This window comes from Salminus brasiliensis, chromosome 1 (assembly GCF_030463535.1).
Source record: "Salminus brasiliensis chromosome 1, fSalBra1.hap2, whole genome shotgun sequence".
Classification (NCBI taxonomy): Eukaryota; Metazoa; Chordata; class Actinopteri; order Characiformes; family Bryconidae; genus Salminus; species Salminus brasiliensis.
This window is the reverse complement of record NC_132878.1, coordinates 20,764,551-20,773,737: the sequence shown is the minus strand read 5'-3', so window position 1 is coordinate 20,773,737 and position 9,187 is coordinate 20,764,551.

Sequence of the window (9,187 nt, the reverse complement as noted above, 5' to 3'; positions counted from 1 at the left end):
ATGCCTTGCAGAGGTGAGAAGAAAGAGAAAGAGAAGGGAAAGAGAGGGGATTCTATCCTGCTCGTCCTTTTACACACACACACACATACACATGCAGAGAGAGAGAGAGAGAGAGAGAGAGAGAGAGAAAGAGAGGATGAAGAAGAAGGATAGGGACTGATATCACTTGTCATACTGACTGGAGGATGACATAAAAACAGTGTCCAGCGTGCCAGATAAGGCCGGTGATGAATGGCCAGCGGCAGCTCGCGCGACCAGAAGGATTGGTCAGATCTTTGAGAAACGAGAGAAGAAGAAGGAGGCTGAGTTGTGGGGATAGATAGCTGATGTGGAAGTGATGGAAATGACAAAAGCCAGTGAAGTGTGGGGAAATGCATTCCTTTCTGTGTGTACGTGTGTGTGTGTGTGTGTGTGTGTGTGTGTGTGTGTGTGTGTGTGTGTGGACCTGTTTCTTAAAGCAACAGTATGTAACATTTTTACCTTAAAGTAACAGCTTGAAAATCACTGTGATGCTCTACTGACTTGAATAGCGTCTCTATCATTGCTACTCTGGGCTCGGCGCGCTGCTAACTGCACTATGCAACTTGGGTGAAGTGTGCAAGATAATGCTTGTGAAAACTGAGTAACAATGCATAACCCAAATCATATTTGTGTAAAATCCTGTAATATTACTCTACTGCTTCAGTCCACATGCTTCTTTTACTTTCAGTGACGATCCTGTATGTCTCAGCTTGTCCAGAAATGCTTGTGTAAAGCGTGTCCTTTAGTGATGGCTCAAAGCGCAAATTTCTAAGCCCTTCCATTCTAATTTGATTCGAATTGATCTGATTTATCCTTACCCCGAATGTAGTGCTGCAGGATATTTTGACCAGTAATGTTGAGGCTTTGCGTCATTCACCCACACAGCACTTGTTTCAGAAAAACTACCCTAAAAAAAGGTGGCAAACAGGACATGGAGTCTTCAGCTTCTAGGGTCTTCATGTCACCATTGACATGTTACCATTGAACTGTTAGGGCCACCCTATCCACCCAGAGAGAATGGGCCAGTTGTGCTCTCTAGGACTTTCAGTCTGTGTAGGCTGATTGATGACATTTGAATTAATGTGTATATATAATAAGCGGCACTTTATGGTGACATAAAAACAGGAACCGAGGATTATGGACACCAACGTGTTACAGTGTTGGGAGAAGTGATTAGGGGGTCATTTCCATTCTTTATAATAGTGGTCTGTATAGTGCTCATGATTTTCTGTTGCGATCCATGAAGCTCTCACCTCACAATTTAGAAACTTAAAGGTTTTCCCTTATGATACCATAGGATATCTTCAGAGGTATATATATATATATATATATAAAGTACAATAAAATTCACAAGCTATGTCTAATTGATATAGTCTCCTAAAAATGCATGGTTCCCAAGTGACATAATTTAATGTTTGGAATAATCCCTCTCTGGGAAAACAGTAAATAAATTTCTGAGCAAGAAAAACTTTTATCGCTTGCACTCCGGGTGTGTGAGTGTGCTTATACAGGTGCGGGTGTGTTTATGCATATGCATATGTGCGGACGAGTGCGAGCGAGCGTGTGTCTGTGCATGTCGCTGTGAGTTTATGCTAATGTGCGGTGAGAGGGCCAGGCTGGCGGGGAGGAGGCTCTCCTAACGGCTTTTTGAATGAGATGAATGGCTTACAGATGGCCCACTCAATATATTGAAATGGGACATGCAAAGGAGGGGGCGGGGCATGGTCGAGGAGGGGGCCATCCGGACAACTGAGGGCACCTGTCTGTCTGTCTTCAACAGACGTATACAAAAATGTGATTCCCCAAAACAAAATGTGACCTGACCTGCCATAAGAAATAAGGGTACGGCCAAAGATCAGCTAAGATAACAGAAGCATGATGTTGACTTATTAACCCGACAACCTGCCATGTTTAAATACTGTGTCTTCGCTGATTCATAGTGTAATCGGCGCTAACGCTAGTCAGCAGAAACTGTGAAAAGCTGTTATGGTTAAACCTTGATGTTATTAGTGATGAAAAGTTAACCGTTGACAATTTAGCCAAATATCAAATAGGAAAATGGACACTCGGACAATCTGCTGTGTGCAAGCAAGCATCTTTAGCGGTGTAGCAAAATCCATGGAAAATCAGTGGAAATTAGCATGAAAAGCCATCATAAACACAACCTATTCCAGTGCAGGAATATATGCCCCATGTTTGGACAACAGTTAGCAGTCCTGATTTCCAATGTTGGCAATAGTGATTAAGGGGCCATTTCCACTTTTTGTCATATTGGTCTGTACAGTGCTCCTGAATTTCCAGTGTTGGGAGAAATGATTAGGGGGTCATTTTCATTCTTTAATATAGTGATCTGTAGTGATTTTTCTGTTTTGGGAATAGTGATTAGGCACCATTTTAGGTTCCATAATATAGTGCACCTAATTTCCTATGTTGGGAATAATGATTATGGGATCATTTCCATTATTTCTAGCAGTGTTCTGTTTAGTGCTCCTTATTTTTCAGTGTTGGGAACCACTATAGTGCAAGAGTTCAAGAGGTCAAGAGAGGCTTTTATTATAGTTTTAACCATATACAAGTGCACAGTGAAGTGCAATAACACAGAGGACCATGGTGCAACATGATACAGTGCAAAACAACACAAAACAAAGTACAGAAAAACAAAGAACAGTAAAATATTTACAATAAAGAAATACAAAGGAAATAGGCACAGAATAGTGCAGCCCTGACACTGCATTCACTACTGAATGTGAGTGGTAAAAAACAACAGTGCAGAGATATGTAACACATGTGACATATAAGGAATTTTCCAATCAGTTTATAACAGTATATGAACACAGCACATAGGTAGAAGAATACAGTACCTCTGTTAAATACAGTATTTGGCAAAAGTGTACACCCTCCTGGGTGTACAAGGAGGTAGAGTGGGAGGAGGGGACCAGTTTGTACTGGGTCATTTTTGAGTAAGGTTTTACAGTCAGAGATTCAGTCAGTTGCAATTCCCAAAGCAAGCAGTAATGCAGCTGCTCCACATGCTCTACAGTAGCGCTGCAGAACATGCTGAGAATGGAAAGGGGTGATGAGCTTTCCTCAGTCTCAACAGGATGTAGAGATGATGCTGGGCTTTCTTGGCATTGGAGCTGGTGTGGAAGAACTAGATGAGGTTCTCTGCAATGTGATCACCAAGGACAGTGATTACAAGTTCATTTCCATTCCTTTTACTAATATCCTATAGTACTCATGATTTTCCAGTATCAGGGGGCTATTTATGGTCTCTATAACAGGTTTATATAGTGCCTATGATTCAGTTCAGTTCTTCCTAATAGTGTTCTGTATATTGTTCCTTATGTTCCAGTGTTGGGAACAGTGATAGTGATTAGGTTAATGTCCATGCCTTCTAATAGTGTTTCATTTTTCCAATGTTGGAAATAGTTATAGCATTTAGGAGAAAATTTCCTGCATTTGTGTTTGGCATAGTCCTCCTGATTTTCCAATATTGGGAATAATGACTAAAGAGCTCCAATGGTGGGAATATTGCCATTTGGAAGTAATTGTCCAGCTGTTAAGGTGAATCTTCCATGTTTTCGCTGAAAAGGCCATTTCCTAAGGTGAAAGGTCAGTCAGAGGTCAGGACGCAGGACCTGTATGGCTGGGCTGCTCTGGTTGGTGATTAGCCAGTTAGAGTAGAACAGAAGATCCATCCTCAAACTGGGGTGTGGAGGGGGTGGGAACTGCAGCTGATTCACCGTCTGTGTGTGTATTGTTGTCCGAATCAGTGACACGTGCTGCCCTGCCCTATACTCGCCCCACTGTCTCCCCCACCGCCCACTTCTCCCAGTGAGGCCCACAGAGCTCCAGAAGGCACCGAGCAACACTCCACTGTCCCCCTGCTGACCTTCATGACTCACCGGCTGATGCTCAGTCTGTATTCCGCTCTTTCTCTATCTCTCTTTTTCTGTTCTCATTCACTCATTCTCTGCTCATTCTCTTTCTTCTCAATCCTTTTGGCTTGCTTTTATCTCTCCCTCTTACTCATATCCTTATTTTTTTTAAACTCTCTGTTACTCTGTTGCTTTGTCTTGCTCTTTATCTTTCTCTACACACACGTTTATTTCTGAGTGATTTGTAAAATCAGTGTCGCCTGACTTTGTGTACAAATAAGATAGTAGATGCGTATGCACATAAACATGTGCAGACTATGTACATGAAATGTTTAAGAAGCAAATTAACCTATCTACTTATCAGTAGTAATAGTAATAGTGGTAGTAGCAGTGGTAGTAGAAGTAATAGTAGCAGTAAAAGTAGTAGCAAATGACGTAATACCAATAGTAATAGTCATTGTTGCAGTAGTCATCACTGTGGAAGTAGTAGTTGATGTAGACATAATAGGAGTAGTAGCAGAAGTAGTAGAAGTAGTAGAAATAATAACAATATAAGTAATATTGCTAGTAGAAGAAGCAGAAGAACAAGTAGTAGTAGTAGTAGTTGTATACGTAGTGGTAGTCATTGGTAGTAATACCAACAGTAGTAGTTGTCATTGCTGCAGTAGTTGTAAAAGTAGTTGTAAAAGCAGAAATATTAGTAGTGGAAGTAGAAGCAATAGAAGTAATAGCAGTAGTAGTAGTAGTTGTTGCTGCAGTTGTTATAAAAGTAGTGGTAGTCTTCACTGTAGAAGTAGTAGGAGTAGAAGTAGTCATAGAAGTAGTAGTAGATGTAGTAGTAGCAGTAGAAGAAGTAGTTGCAGTAGAAGTAATAGTAGGAGTAGTTGTTGCTGCAGTAGTTGTAAAAGTAACGGTAGTCATTGTAGTAACTGTAGTAGAGGTAGTAGTAGAAGTAGGGGTAGCAGTAGAAGTAGCAGTAATAAAATAAGCAGTAGTAGTACACGTAGCAGTAGTAGCAGAAGTGCTAGTAGTAGCAGTAGAAGTACTAGTAGTGGGAATAGAAGTAGTAGTAGTAAAAAAGTAATAGTAGTAGCAGTGGTAGTAGTAGTAGAAATAGTAGTATTAGGAGTAGAAGAAGCATTATTATTAGCAGCAGCAGTAGAAGTATTATTATTATTATTATTAGTAGTAGTAGTAGTAGTAGTAGTAGTAGTAGTAGCAGTAGTAAAAGCAGTAGATGTGGTAGTAGTAGTTGAAGCAGTTGGTCTAGTAGTGGAAGTAGTAGCAGAAGCATTAGTATTAGCAGTAGCAGTAGTATTAGTAGAAGCAGTAGTAAAAGCAGTAGATGTAGTAGTAGTTGAAGCAGTTGTAGTAGTAGTAGCAGTAGGATTAACATTAGTATTAGCAATAGCAGTAGTATTAGTAGAAGCAGTAGCAGCAGTAGTAAAAGCAGTAGATGTAGTAGTAGTTGAAGCAGTTGTAGTAGTAGCAGCAGTAGTATTAGCATTAGTATTAGCAATAGCAGTAGTATTAGTAGAAGCAGTAGCAGCAGTAGTAAAAACAGTAGATGTAGTAGTAGTTGAAGCAGTTGTAGTAGTAGCAGCAGTAGTATTAGCATTAGTATTAGCAATAGCAGTAGTATTAGTAGAAGCAGTAGCAGCAGTAGTAAAAACAGTAGATGTAGTAGTAGTAGTAGAAGTAGTAGTAGTTGAAGCAGTTGTAGTAGTAGTAGCCAGTAATAGTTCCAGTACCATATAAAGAATTTCATATAAATAAATCAATGCTTTTAATAAAATAAATGATTTACTATAAATGTAATATATATATATATATATATATATATATATATATATTATACTTACAATTGCACCTATTAATAGCATTCAGATATTCGTTGTATTATTATTAGTACAAATAATAATAATACAAGTAGCATTACATTTAACTTGTTCAGTCACTAAACAGCAGCTCTGAATGTGTACAGTCACCTTAGCTTATTTCTGTGAATCTGCTGTAAACTGCAGAGCACTGAGTGGAATAATCCGCTGTCTGTCTGGATGACGTGAGCACATTCCAACTGCCTGATATTCAATCAGCGCAGATCATATTTACTCAAAGTCCACAATCTCCATTCACGGAAGGAGAAATCCCCAATGTGATTATGGAGATGAGGGATTAGTGCGGAGCTGAGTGGAGGCTAATGCATGGTAATGACCCTGACAGGAATAGGCCGGCCCCCTCATTAGCATATCTGAGAGAGCAGACAGGTGTGGCGGGGTAGGATGTAGGCTGGAAGGCCAGCAGTCGCTGATAAGAAGCTGTAGGGCTTTAGCTTGCTGGTGGATGGTGGTGATAATATGGACATGAGATGATCTCTCCTTTCTTTCTCTCTCTCTCTCTTTTCCTCTTTTTGTCTTATCTCCCACGGGCACACATGTACACACACACACACACACACACACACACACACACATACACACAGACACTGGTCTGTGCACACAGAAATCCTGGCTATTTATTCTTGATTTAGTCACTATGCACTACAGCACACACATTTGTTATTATGGTCAGGATAAAGGGAAGTATACATATACAGTGGCAGACAAAAATGTGGGCACTCTTGGTCAATAGTTCTGATGTTAGTGATGTTAAGTTAAAGATGACACACTACTTTAATATGGGGTCGTCTTGCATGCACTGCTCTTATTAGAGTCTATTCACAGATGTACCTTTGGCAATTGTGGGTGATGTTACAGGTAGTATTTGGGTGGTGAGTCATTCTCAGCACTGCAGTGAAACAGACATGATACACTGTCTGATCCACTCATGCCATGTCTGATACACTACTGTGTCTGATCCCCTCTATCTTATGTGCAGTGGAAAGACCACACCATTATGCTAAGGCCGTTTAAGATTCAAAGCAATGGTATCTATGTGTAATATAAGCACTAGTAGTAGCAATAGAAGTAGTAGTAATAAAATAAGCAGTAGCAGAAGTACTAGGAGTAGAGGTACTAGTAGTAGTAATAGAAGTACTATTAGTAGCAGTAGAAGTAGTAGTAATAAAAAAGCAGTAGTGGCAGTAGAAGTACTAGTAGTAGCAATAGAGGCAATGATAAATAAAGTCTATCTTGGTCTGAGCTCTTCCCTTTGCAACTGGGTCCTGGACTTCCTAAAAAACAGGCCACAATCTGTGAGGATCCATAACTTCTCCTCCTCCACCACGATCCTCAGCACTTGCTCCTCTCAGGGTTGTGTGTTGAGCCCCCTCCTGAGCACACTGCTCACATATGACTACTCACCTATCCATCCAGGATGTCATTTTGTAAAGTTTGCGGACGACACAGCGGTGGTCATCACAAACAGCGATGAGTCCGGCTACAGGCAGGAGGAGGAACACCTGGAGGATTGGTGCAGAAAGAACATAAAGAAGACAAAGGAGATGATTGTGGACTTCTGAAGAGGCAGACATGCTCACCTGCCACTGCGCGTCGGAGGATATGCAGTGGAAGTGGTCTTCAGCTACACGTACTTGGGTGTGCACCTATGCAACAACTTCACCTGGAGCAACAACACTTGACGTCTGGTCAGGAAGACACATCAAAGACTCTACTTCCTCAGGAGGCTGAGGCGAGCTAGACATGGGAGCTCAGTCCTCACCCCCTTCTACAGATGTGTGGTGGAGAGCGTCCTGTGCTCCAGCATCAACGCGTGGCATGGAAGCTGCTCTGCTGCAGACAGGAAAGCTCTGCAGAGGGTGGCGAAGGCTGCACAGAGGTTTGTTGGAGTCTCTCCACCACCATGACATCTACACCTCCAGATGCAGGAAGAGGGCCACCTGCATCATGAAGAACCCCACTCACCCAGCACACTCACTTTTTGTCCCGCTCCCCTCAGGCAGGAGGCTGCGGAGCATTAAGTGTAAAACAAACTGACTAAGAAACAGCTTCATTCCAGAAGCTGTAAGACTCTTAAACTCCACCTAGCCAAATACACTGCACTGACACTTTGAGGACACCAAGACACTTTACCCACACTTGGACACTTTATTATGCTACTGCTTCATCTCACATTGTGATTAGATTGCTGCTACTTTTAAAAATATATTTTCCTATTTATGTCTACCCCACTTATATTCTAGATTTATTATCCTCTGTCTGTACTGTGTTGTGTTGTCTGTCCGCACTTGTTTGTTTGTGTTGCACTTGTGTCTTGTATGCACTGTCTAAGTTGCACCATGGTCCTGGAGGAACGTTGTTTCGTTTCACTGTGTACTCTGTATGTAGTTGAAATGACAATAAACCCACTTGACTTGACTTGACTTGACTTGAGATTATTATTATTATTATTATTATTATTATTTATAAAATTTTCTGCTTGCATGTAACTGGAACCTTGAGATCTCAATTTCGTTCCACCCCATGTACCATATGCGATGTGAATGATAATAAAGTCTCCTTGAATCCTTGAATCCTTGTACTAGTAGTAGTACTAGTAGTAGCAGTAGAGGTACTGGTACTAGCAATAGAAGTAGCAGTAATACAAAAACAGTAGTGGCAGTAGAAGTACTTGTAGTAGCAGTAGAAGTACTAGTAGTAGCAGTGGAGGCACTAGTAGTAGCAATGGAATTACTAGTAGTAAAAGTAATGAAAACGCAGTAGTAGCAGTAGAAGTACTAGTAGTGGCAGTAGTAGTGGTAAAAGCAGTAGATGTAGTAGTGCCAGTAGATAGTAGTAGTAGTAGTTGAGTCAGTAGTAGTAGTAGTAGTAGTAGTAGTAGTAGTAGTAGTTGAGTCAGTAGTAGTAGTAGAAGTAGAAGTAATTGAGTCAGTAGTAGTAGTAGTAGTAGAAGTAGTTGAGTCAGTAGTAGTAGTAGTAGTAGAAGTAATTGAGTCAGTAGTAGTAGTAGTAGAAGTAGTTGAGTCAGTAGTAGTAGTAGTAGTAGTAGAAGTAATTGAGTCAGTAGTAGAAGTAGTAGTAGTAGTAGTAGTAGAAGTAATTGAGTCAGTAGTAGTAGTAGTAGTAGAAGTAGTAGTAGTAGTAGTTGAGTCAGTAGTAGTAGTAGAAGTAGAAGTAATTGAGTCAGTAGTAGTAGTAGTAGTAGAAGTAGTTGAGTCAGTAGTAGTAGTAGTAGTAGAAGTAATTGAGTCAGTAGTAGTAGTAGTAGAAGTAGTTGAGTCAGTAGTAGTAGTAGTAGTAGTAGAAGTAATTGAGTCAGTAGTAGAAGTAGTAGTAGTAGTAGTAGTAGAAGTAATTGAGTCAGTAGTAGTAGTAGTAGTAGAAGTAGTA